The sequence below is a fragment of the Dendrobates tinctorius genome, unplaced genomic scaffold (genome assembly GCF_039654945.1).
Source record: "Dendrobates tinctorius isolate UK_male_01 unplaced genomic scaffold, ASM3965494v1 ptg000044l, whole genome shotgun sequence".
Lineage (NCBI taxonomy): Eukaryota > Metazoa > Chordata > Amphibia > Anura > Dendrobatidae > Dendrobates > Dendrobates tinctorius.
Window position 1 is genome coordinate 21817873 of NW_027361712.1, and position 10721 is coordinate 21828593.

Below are 10721 nucleotides of genomic sequence, written 5' to 3' on the forward strand. Positions count from 1 at the left end.
ACCCTCGCCCTCTCCTGTCTTATCTTCCTGACTACTGTTGGTAGTAGAACCATTGGAGGGAAGGCATAGGCTAGCTGGAATGTCCAGGGTGCTTGGAGGGCATCTAGAATGTCTGGGTTGTCTGACCTGTAGAGTGAAGCAAACCTTCTTACGCGCCTGTTGGCTCTGGTCGCGAATAGGTCTATCTGTGGTGTGCCCCATTCTGACGCTATCATTTCGAAGACGTGCCTGCTGAGGACCCACTCGCCCTGATATAGGGCTTGGCGACTGAGATAGTCTGCTCGGGAGTTGTCTACTCCTCTTATATGGAGTGCTGACAAGGAAAGAAGATGTACCTCGGCCATCTCCAGGATCTTTCCCGCAAAAGACATCAGTGGCACTGACCGCGTGCCTCCTTGCCGGTTTATATAGGCCACTGCGGTGGTATTGTCTGTCTGGATTCTTACGTGGGCGCCCCTTAACTGCGGGAGAAAATTTGATATCGCATAGAAAATTGCTGTTAGCTCCTTTACATTAGAGGAGGTCTCTATTTCATCATTACGCCACCAGCCTTGTACCATGTGCTCCTCTAGATGGGCCCCCCAACCCAAGGGACTGGCATCCGTGATGAGTATTTTGGAGGGAGTCACCCACCATTGCACTCCCTTCGATAAATTGGAAGGATTTATCCACCATCTTAGGGATTCAACCACCTCGGGCGATAGGGACATCTTCCCCTCCAACCGCCCCTGCAGTCTGTTTCCTGCAGAATAGCCCACTGTAGTTCTCTGGAGTGGAACTGGGCCCATTGCACCGCTGGAATACACGATAATAAGGATCCCAGCAAGGACATACCCTGTCTCAATGATATTACAGGTCTTTCTATAGTATTCCGTATCTTATTGATTATGGCTATCACTTTGGCGTGTGGTAGAAAGCATTCCTCAGCTACGGCGTCCACTTGCAGGCCTAGGAACCTCTGACAGGTTACTGGTTCTAGCCTGGACTTCTCCCAGTTAATTAGCCAGCCTAGTGTTCTCAGGGATGGGATAATCTTAGATATTCTGGCTTCGCACTGTGAAACAGACTTTCCTACTATGAGTAGGTCGTCCAAGTAAGGGACCACTAGTGTGTCATTCAGTCTTACATACGACATAACCTCCAGCATCAATTTTGTAAATACCCGAGGAGCCATGGATAGTCCGAATGGCATTGCCGCAAACTGGAAATGCTGAATCCAACCTCTGAACCAGACTGCTACCCGCAGGAACCTCTGGTGCCCACGATATATGGGGAGATGGTAATAGGCGTCCTTTAGGTCCAAGACTGCCATATAACACCTGGGGAACAAAAGCTTTATTGCAGACTTTATCGACTCCATTTTAAACGACCTCAGTTTTAAGAAGGTATTAAGCTTTTTTAAATTTATTATGGTCCTAAAGGAGCCATCTGGTTTTGGGAATAAAAATAGAGGAGAATAAAAGCCCATTCCTACTTCGTCCTCTGGGACCTCTACCAGGACCTGTTTAGTTAGCAGTACTGCAGTCTCCATCTCCAGTGCTTCCTGCTGTGTCCCGGACTTCATAGAAGTCAATAGGAAGGAGTTCGGTGGATGCCGAACAAATTCTAATCTTAGGCCTGATGACACAATATTTATGGCCCATGGGTTTGATGTCACCTTCTCCCATTGGCGGCTGAATTTTAATAGCCTGCCACCTACCGGTGTAATGGTTTTATCGGGACCTGTCTCCCCTGAAGGCACGTTTCCCGAATAGGTTGCCCCTTTGCTTGGGGCAGGCCCAGATTGGCAATATAACCAACCGGGCATTTTCCCGCTGGGCCGCTGTCACGTGGGCCGCTTGCCAGCTGCTGCGGCCACTGTTGCTCCTGCCGCCGGCCCTCTGCGGGCACGGGGGTGATAGTTTCAAGTTCCTCCCGCACTGCAGGGAGATAAGCCGCCACGCCCCCCCTCGCACCCCATCCTCGCCTTAGCATGAGACCCCCTCCCCCCCGCAGCCACTCACAGCGTCGCACTCGCTTGCCTGCTCGCTCTGTTCGCAGGACCTGTGATGAGGTCACAGGAGGGGAGGAGTCAGGGGGGTCACATGATCAGGAGCCTTTGTCCAGACCCCCGATCATGTCACCCCTGACTCCGCCCCTCCTGTGACCTCATCACAGGTCCTGTGCGCTCAGCCTTTCCTCTACCGTCTGCAAGACTCTGCTTTGCTGTTGTCATGGTGCTGGTTGAGGTAAGTATGTGTGGGGTCAGGATTTACAGTGTGGATGTAGCAGAGCTGTGTGTGTACGGAGCGGAGCCGTGTGTACGAGGTGTACGGAGCGGAGCCGTGTGTGTAAGAGGTGTACGGAGAGGAGCCCTGTGTGTACGAGGTGGACGGAGCGGAGCCGCGTGTGTACGAGGTGTACGGAGCGGAGCCGTGTGTACGAGATGTACGGAGCAGAGCCATGTGTGTGCGAGGTGTACGGAGCGGAGCAGTGTGTGCGAGGTGTACGGAGCGGAGCCGTGTGTACGAGGTGTACGGAGCGGAGCCGTGTGTACGGAGCGGAGCCGTGTGTGTACGAGGTGTACGGAGCGGAGCCGTGTGTGTACGAGGTGTACGGAGCGGAGCCACGTGTACGAGGTGTACGGAGAGGAGCCGCGTGTGTACGAGGTGTACGGAGCGGAGCCGCGTGTGTACGAGGTGTACGGAGCGGAGCCGCGTGTGTACGAGGTGTACGGAGCGGAGCCGCGTGTGTACGAGGTGTACGGAGAGGAGCTGCGCGTGTACGAGGTGTACGGAGCGGAGCCACGCGTGTACGAGGTGGACGGAGTGGAGCCATATGTGTACGGAGAGGAGCCAAGTGTGTACAAAGCATACAAAGCGGGCTTTTCCCACGGACACAGGAGTACACGGCGGAGCCCCGAGGAGCATTTTAAAACACACACATGACGTTCCACCTGAAGTGATGTGCTGGAAGCTGACCGGAAATGAGATAATTTCTTGAGGAGATTGTGACGGAACCAGGAATGCCTCAGATCCATCACCGTGTCCTCCTCCGACAGCGCAGACAGCAGGATCGCCTTGGAATCGGGGATGTCGGCCATGTGAGCGGATCATGATAGGTCCTGCACCGGGAGGCTCAGGTGGGCACTACAATGAGAGCCGGGCTGCTATAGTATCTTTATAGAATCTTTCGTTATTTCTTTCTCTCTTTTTCTTTCTCTCTTTTTCTTTCTCTCTCTAATCTTTCTTTCTTTCTCTCTCCTTTCATTCTTTCCCCTTTCTTTCTCGCTCTCTCTGTTTTCTTTTTTCTCTCTCTCTCTGTTTTCTTTCTTCCTTAGTGCCAGTCAGTGTGATCAGCAGTGCTAAATGGGTGCGATTAGGTGTGGACATGGGTGTGACTAGTTGTGAAATGGGTGTGGCTGGGCGTGGCCGAAAATTTGCAGCGCCGCGCTGCGCGCGCCGCAGTCTTTGTCCGTCTTTCCCTTCTTCAAAAGTTGGGAGGTATGATAGGGGCAGCTATGACCAGGGGGTCTGGTTGCCCAATAGAGAGCAGTTCTGCCAGGAATTCTGTAATCATGCATACAAAAGGGGACAGAGATTTGGGAGGAGTACTGTACCTAAAAGCAATAAATAGGACTGAGCTGAAATACTGAGCACAGCTATGACTACATGTTATATAGTCGTGTTAATCTCCTCACTTCTTGTAAACTACAAGTGTACAAAGATATAGTCACCATGTGACTAGTGGGCCTGTGTAACTTCAAATGCCAGGGCTGAATTTTAGTCCCAGTCCGGCCCTGGCTTGGGGTCTTTATTTCCCCAGCGGTCCTGGGGCCTAAAGTCCTTCTTTTTACCAAACGGCGGCTTCCTGTAGGCCCTCCTGTTGAACGGAACATACGGGTTAGGGAAACCCTTCTTCCTCTCCCCCGCTTTTGTCAAAATCTCATCCAGTTCCGTGCCAAACAGGTACTTACCCTGGCAGGGTATAGCACACAGTCTAGTCTTTGTTTGTGTGTCTCCTTTCCACCCCTTCAACCATAAGGCCCGCCTGCCTGCATTGGTCAGTCCTGCCGCTCTAGCCGATAACCGGAGGGAGTCCGCGGAGGAGTCTGAGAGGAAGGCCGCTGCTCCCTTAATGAGGGGCATAGAGGAAAGGAGTCTATTCCTAGCTACTCCATTTTTAATATTGTCCTCCAAGTCATTCAGCCACACCAACATTGATCTTGCCGTGCACGTGGCTGCTATTGCGGGCTTAAAGGCTGCCGTACATGCTTCCCACGATCTTTTAAGGAATGTATCGGTTTTACGATCCAAAGAATCAGCCAAAGTTCCCGAATCCTCTACTGGCAAGGAGGATCTACGAGAGGTAGAGGCCACTGCCGCATCCACTTTGGGGGCTCTTGACCAGGCTGTTAAATCCTCATCGTCAAAGGGATACTTACGCTTTGACGTTAAGGGGAGAAACGTTCTCTGACCTTGTTTGTCCCACTCCCTTTTCACTAGCTCTTTTACTGCTGGGACCACTGGGAATGCCTGGACTTTTCTACGGGAGATGCCCGCAAACATTATGTCTTGAGGGGTCTTGGGGTCCTTACTCTCTGGCAACCCCATAGTATTTCGGACAGACTTCACTAAATTACTGACACTGTCCGTGGGGAAACACGTCTGGTCCTCGTCCTCTGAGGACAGGTATTCCTGGGACTTATCAGAATCTAGATCCCCAGTTTCTGACGGCGACTTTGACGCCAGCGAAACTCCTCCTCTTGGCGAACATATTTCTCTCACTGAGGAGTGACCCCCCAAACTACTGGAACCGCCTAAGGTCCGTAGCTCCTCTCTTATCATTGCCCGGATATCCTCATTTTTCCGTGAGGATTCCTCCTGTAAGGCCTCTTCAACACAGGATTGGCATAATCTCTTAGGGTGGCCGTCTGGGAGGGGCTGAGAACATAAGGCACACTCTCTATGTTTCGCCTTCTCCGTTCTTTTAGCCTAAAGGGGTATGGACCAGAAAGAGAAGGCCATCAATCATTTATTCTGACCAAAAAACACTCACCCGTGAGTTTCGTCAGTAAACTACCGGCTGCGGTGTCCGCGACCCAGGCTGAGGCGAGGCATGGGACGACTTCTTCTCCTTGCGTTTTTTTCTCTAAGGGCTCATCTTGCCTGGAAGGTCCACTAGATTCCTTCCTGGAGCTGCCACTTTTCCTGGTGCTACTGCTTCTCCTTGTAGCACTGCTCTGTCTACTGCCATGTGGGAATTCCACTGGCTGACCTAACGGGAGCGAAGCTGGGTCATCTAAGGACGACATGACTGCGCACTAGCGCTGTGTCTGCGGCTTCCTTTTAAAGCCTTGCTATAGCTGCTCCTCTTCCCCTTTTTTTTTTTTTTTTCGTCCACCATTTTTTTTTTTTTCTCTACTGCGCATGCGCGGGCGCTGTCCCGCGGTCTCTGCCTCCTGTCCTGACCCCGGAAGTCTTCAACCACTTCCGGGTTGCCTCACCTGGGGGAACGCTCGGTCACCGTGAATAGTGATGCGGCCGGCGATGCTCACCGCGCATCTGCGCCCCGCCATCCACAGGGTCCTTCTCCATTAACCCCTGCCGCAGGTATGAATCCCAGTGGCGCTGCTCTGCACGGCGCTCGAGCTCTTCTGCCTCGGGGGGGGGGGGCGCGTGGCCCAGTATGCCCCATATGGTACTTGTAATGCGCCTGCCCCCTCGGGGGGGGGGGGGGGTATAGCCATGTCCCTCTCCCCTAGTGAGCCTTGGCACCGCTGTCACCTCCGGCCTCACCTGCATTACCAGCTCGGGGGGGGGGGGGGGGGGGGGGGGGACACACCTCTCCGCCCGATGCTGCCTCCAGTCCTGGGGCCCCTGCTGCTCATATTCTGCACGCAGGCGGCTACTAGACCAGGAATCCTCTTCTGTGGGTTCCTTTCCAGGAACAGGAAACCAAACTGAGGGAGCGAGGGGGACCACCCCATTTATCTCTCTGTAGGTTTCCTGTTCCGGGGGCGGATCCCCTCTCTCAGTGGGTGCTGTCGTGGCGAAGAGGAAAAAACATGATTTTCATAAAGGACAATGCTCCATCATCACATGCATCCAAATACTCCACAGCATGGCTGGCCACTAAAAGTCTAAAAGAAGAAAAAATAATGACATAGCCCCCTTGTTCACCTGATCTGAACGGATTTCCCCCTGCGGATTTGGAGAGTGGAGCAGGTGGAAAACCGCACAAAAGAAGTGACATGCTGCATATTTTGAACCACACGAAAACTGCGCGGAAAAATCCGCAGCGTCTGCACAACAGGTTTTTTTTTCAATTGACTAACATGCTACTGGACATCACAATGCGGATATGCAGCGTTTCTGCGTGGTAAAATCCGCTCCGGATCCGCTGGATATCTGCATCGTGTGCACATGGCCTAAAATTGCCAAAGCAAAAAAAAAATAAAAAATCAGGATTTCAAAACTAAGGCATAAAGTTTTCTGAAGAATTTTAAAAACTGTCGTTTTTGGTTGATTGAAGAAACAAGTTTTTTGGTTGCTTACCGAAAAATCTGTTTCTCGGAGCCTTCATTGGGGGACACAGGAACCATGGGTGTATGCTGCTGACACTATGCAAATAAAAAAGTTAGCTCCTCCTCCGCAGTATACACCCCACGGACTGGCGCTCGATTAATCAGTTAGTGAGAAAGCAGTAGGAGAAGCAATAGATTAGAAAACAAACATACAACTCAACTGTAACTATAATACACAGAACAAACAAATTGAAACATGGGAGGGTGCTTTGTCCCCCAATGAAGGCTTCGAGAAAGATTTTACTGTAAGCAACCAAAATCTTGTTTTCTCCATCGCTTCATTGGGGGACACAGGAACCATGGGACGTCCCAAAACAGTCCCTAGGGAGGGGAAAGCAAATTTCCATTAGGTCAGCAGACTCACCACCACCGCCTGCAAGATCCTTCTTCCTAGGCTGGCATCCGCCGAAGCGTAGGTGTGGACCCTGTACAATTTTGCAAACGTGTGGACAGAAGACCAGGTTGCAGCCTTACAAAGCTGCAGCGCGGAAGCCCTGTGGTGCACCGCCCAGGAAGCGCCCACTGCCCGGGTGGAGTGAGCCTTAACCCCAGGAGGGGGCACTCTGTTTTTGACCCAGTAAGCCTCTAAGATTGCCGATCTAATCCAGCGAGCAATAGTCGCCTTGGAGGCCGGCAGGCCTTTTCGCGCATCATCTGGGATGACGAAAAGGGAGTCTGTCTTCCGGAACGTATCAGTTCTAGCCAAATAATAAAGTAACTTGACACTCAACTGAATTGTCCTTTTTAGGTGAAGTTTTTATTTATGTGCAGTCCTACAAAAAGACGTTTCGGCCTGCACTTGGCCTTCGTCAGTCTGCCACAATAAACATGAAACTAAAGCATAAAGTCATAACAAGTCCTCATGATAAATACAAAACATAAGGTGACAAACATATCAAACAGTCGATAACATTATTGTTAATATAAATCTCCATACAGTATAGACTGTTTCATCACAATTATGGTATAAGACCAAAGCAACCGTGTGCCAGAAGACCATAGTGAACGAGAGAATGGGTGAGGTGATCTGTGGAAAAAAAAGAGGAACATACCCGACTGCTGTCTATATAGTATGAACAAACGTATGTCCACGAGCAAAATAATTTTTTGTAAGTTCCTATAACAAGATAAGTGGGGTAGTATCAGAACATTGTCATATAATGGTGGCATTTTTATTATGAGAAGGAATAGTGCCATAATTATACCTGCTTCCGAATATGGTGTAGGCATATAGCAGGCTTCCAACTACCCTTAAGGCGTGCTGTGCTACAATGAAGCAAGGGACATGAGATCATGAATGGTGAGGCATAAAGAACGAGAAATGAATCAAAAAGAAACATCAGAAGGTATTGATCATATACCTGGTAATTCAATTAGATGCAATATATTCCATAAGGACATGAGAGGTTCCCGCTGGATTGCTGAAGCAATTTGCCTGAAATGTTGTGGGGGAAAAAAAAAAGGAAATCAGCTGACCACTGTGAGTAAGGCATATATAATATATTGTGTCAAAATATACCTGTGGAAGATGTCTGTACTGAGAACCGTGTGAAAATATACCTATAGAAAAGGTCTGTACTGAGACCGGTAGCAGAAGGCCCGTATGGGGCTGTAAATGAAGAAAATACTCGCATGAGTCCTGGAGTTATGGTGGCAATGCCTGATAACACAGAGCAGGCTGTACTGGGAGCGCTTATCATATAATAGTAGCTTGCAGGTGAGACCGGCAGCCTAAGGCTAATGTGGGGCAGTAAATGAGGAAAATAATCCTATGAGTCATAGTATAATGGTGGCAGTGCCCGGTAGTACAGGGCGGGCTGGAGTGAGACCGCTTACCTTATAGAAGTAGGTTGCAAGTGTGCAGGGCTGAACGCGGTATCCGCCGCCGTTTGGAAGCCCTGTGTGTTGTCACTGGCAGAACTAAATAGTGTGGAGGCGGGACTAAGCCCACACAATTGAAGTTTCAGGTCATCGAACATGTCCCAAACCCTAGACGTGGGGGTGACAGGATTAGGATATTGAAACGAAGGGAATCCTACTGGATTCATGAATTACAAACATTGGCCCCCAAGGGACTAAACAGGGATTATGACCTATTGTCCATCATGTGATACTACTATAGATTGATGATCATGATGCCCTATAACACTATTCCTTTTCCTAGAGGTCTATATCTTGGAGCATATCGAGATATATAACTATGTTTCCTGTCATTATGTGGTAGATTTTTAAGAAAAAATTTTTTTTTTTAAATTTTTTTTTTAAAAAATGTAACCCCTTCCTGACATCATAGAATCATAGAATCGTAGAGTTGGAAGGGACCTCCTGGGCCATCTGGTCCAACCCCCTGCTCAAAGCAGGATTCGCTAAATCATCCCTGTCAGATGTCTGTCCAGCCTCTGTTTGAAGACTTCCATTGAAGGAGAACTCACCACTTCTTGTGGCAGCTTGTTCCACTCATTGATCACTCTGTCAAAAAGTTTTTTCTAATATCTAATCTGTGTCTCCTCCCATTCAGTTTCATCCCATTGCTTCTAGTCTTTCCTTGTGCAAATGAGAATAAAGTTGATCTTTCTACAATGTGACAGCCCTTTAGATATTTGTAGACAGCTATTAAGTCTCCTCTCAGTCTTCTCTTTTGCAAACTAAACATTCCCAAATCCTGCAACCTTTCCTCATAAGACAGGGTTTGCAGACCGGTCACCATTCTGGTCGCTCTTTTCTGAACTTGCTCCAGTTTGTTGATGTCTTTTTTAAAATGTGGTGCCCAAAACTGGACACAATATTCCAGATGAGGTCTGACCAAAGAGGAGTAGAGGGAAATAATGACTTCACGTGATCTAGACTGTATGCTTCTGTTAATACATCCTAGAATTGCATTTGCCTTTTTTGCTGCTGCATCACACTGTTGACTCATTCAGTCTGTGATCTATTAGTATACCCAAGTCTTTTTCACATGTGCTGTCACTTAGCCCTATTCCTCCCATTCTATATATGCTTTTTTCATTTTTATTGCCCAGATGTAGTACTTTGCATTTCTCCCTGTTAAAAACCATTCTGTTAGTTGCTGCCCACTTATCCAGTTTATTTAAATCTTTTTGAATCCTCTCTCTCTTCTCTAGTATTAGCTATCCCTCCTAGCTTTGTGTCATCAGCAAATTTAATCAGTTTACCCTCAATTCCTTCATCTAAATCGCTAATAAAGATGTTGAACAATACAGGGCCCAGGACAGAGCCCTGTGGTACCCCACTTGAGACATTCTTCCACCTGGATGTGCAGCCATTTACGACCACTCTTTGGGTCCGATCACTAAGCCAGTTATGAATCCACCTAACAGTTGGCTTGTCCATTCCATACTTAGCCATTTTTTCAATAAGGATTGTATGAGAGACTTTGTCAAATGCTTTGCTGAAGTCAAGATATACTATATCTACAGCATTTCCTTGATCCACCCAATCAGTGATACCGTCATAGAAGGAAATTAAGTTAGTCTGACATGACTTATCAGTTACAAACCCATGCTGACTCTGTTTAATCACTTCATTCTTATCCAGGTATTGACATACATGTTGTTTAATAATTTGTTCAAAGATCTTTCCTGGTATAGAAGTCAGACTCACCGGCCTATAGTTGCCTGGGTCCACCTTCTTCCCCTTTTTGAAGATAGGAACAACATTTGCTATTCTCCAGTCTTCTGGCACTTCTCCTGTTCTCCAAGAATTTTCAAAGATTATGGAGAGGGGTTCAAAAATTTCTTCTGCTATCTCCTTCAGTACTCTGGGGTGTAATTCATCTGGACCTGGAGACTTGAATTCATTTAGGTTAGCTAAGTGTTTCCTCACTATCTTTCTGTTTATAGATATCCTGGATTCTTCTATTCCCTTAATAGGACAGTGAAGAACAGTTGATGTTACATTTCCTTTCTGAGAGAAAACAGATGCAAAATAGGAATTTAAAAGTTCAGCCTTCTCAACATCGTGTCTTACCATTTCATCATTTTCATCCTGTAAAAATCCTATAGCATCTTTGACTTTTCTTTTACTTTTGACATATCCCCAAAATCCTTTATTATTGCTTTTGACATCTCTTGCAAGCCTCAATTCATTTTCAGCTTTAGATAATCTGATTTGTGCCCTGCAGGTTCTGCAGACAGCA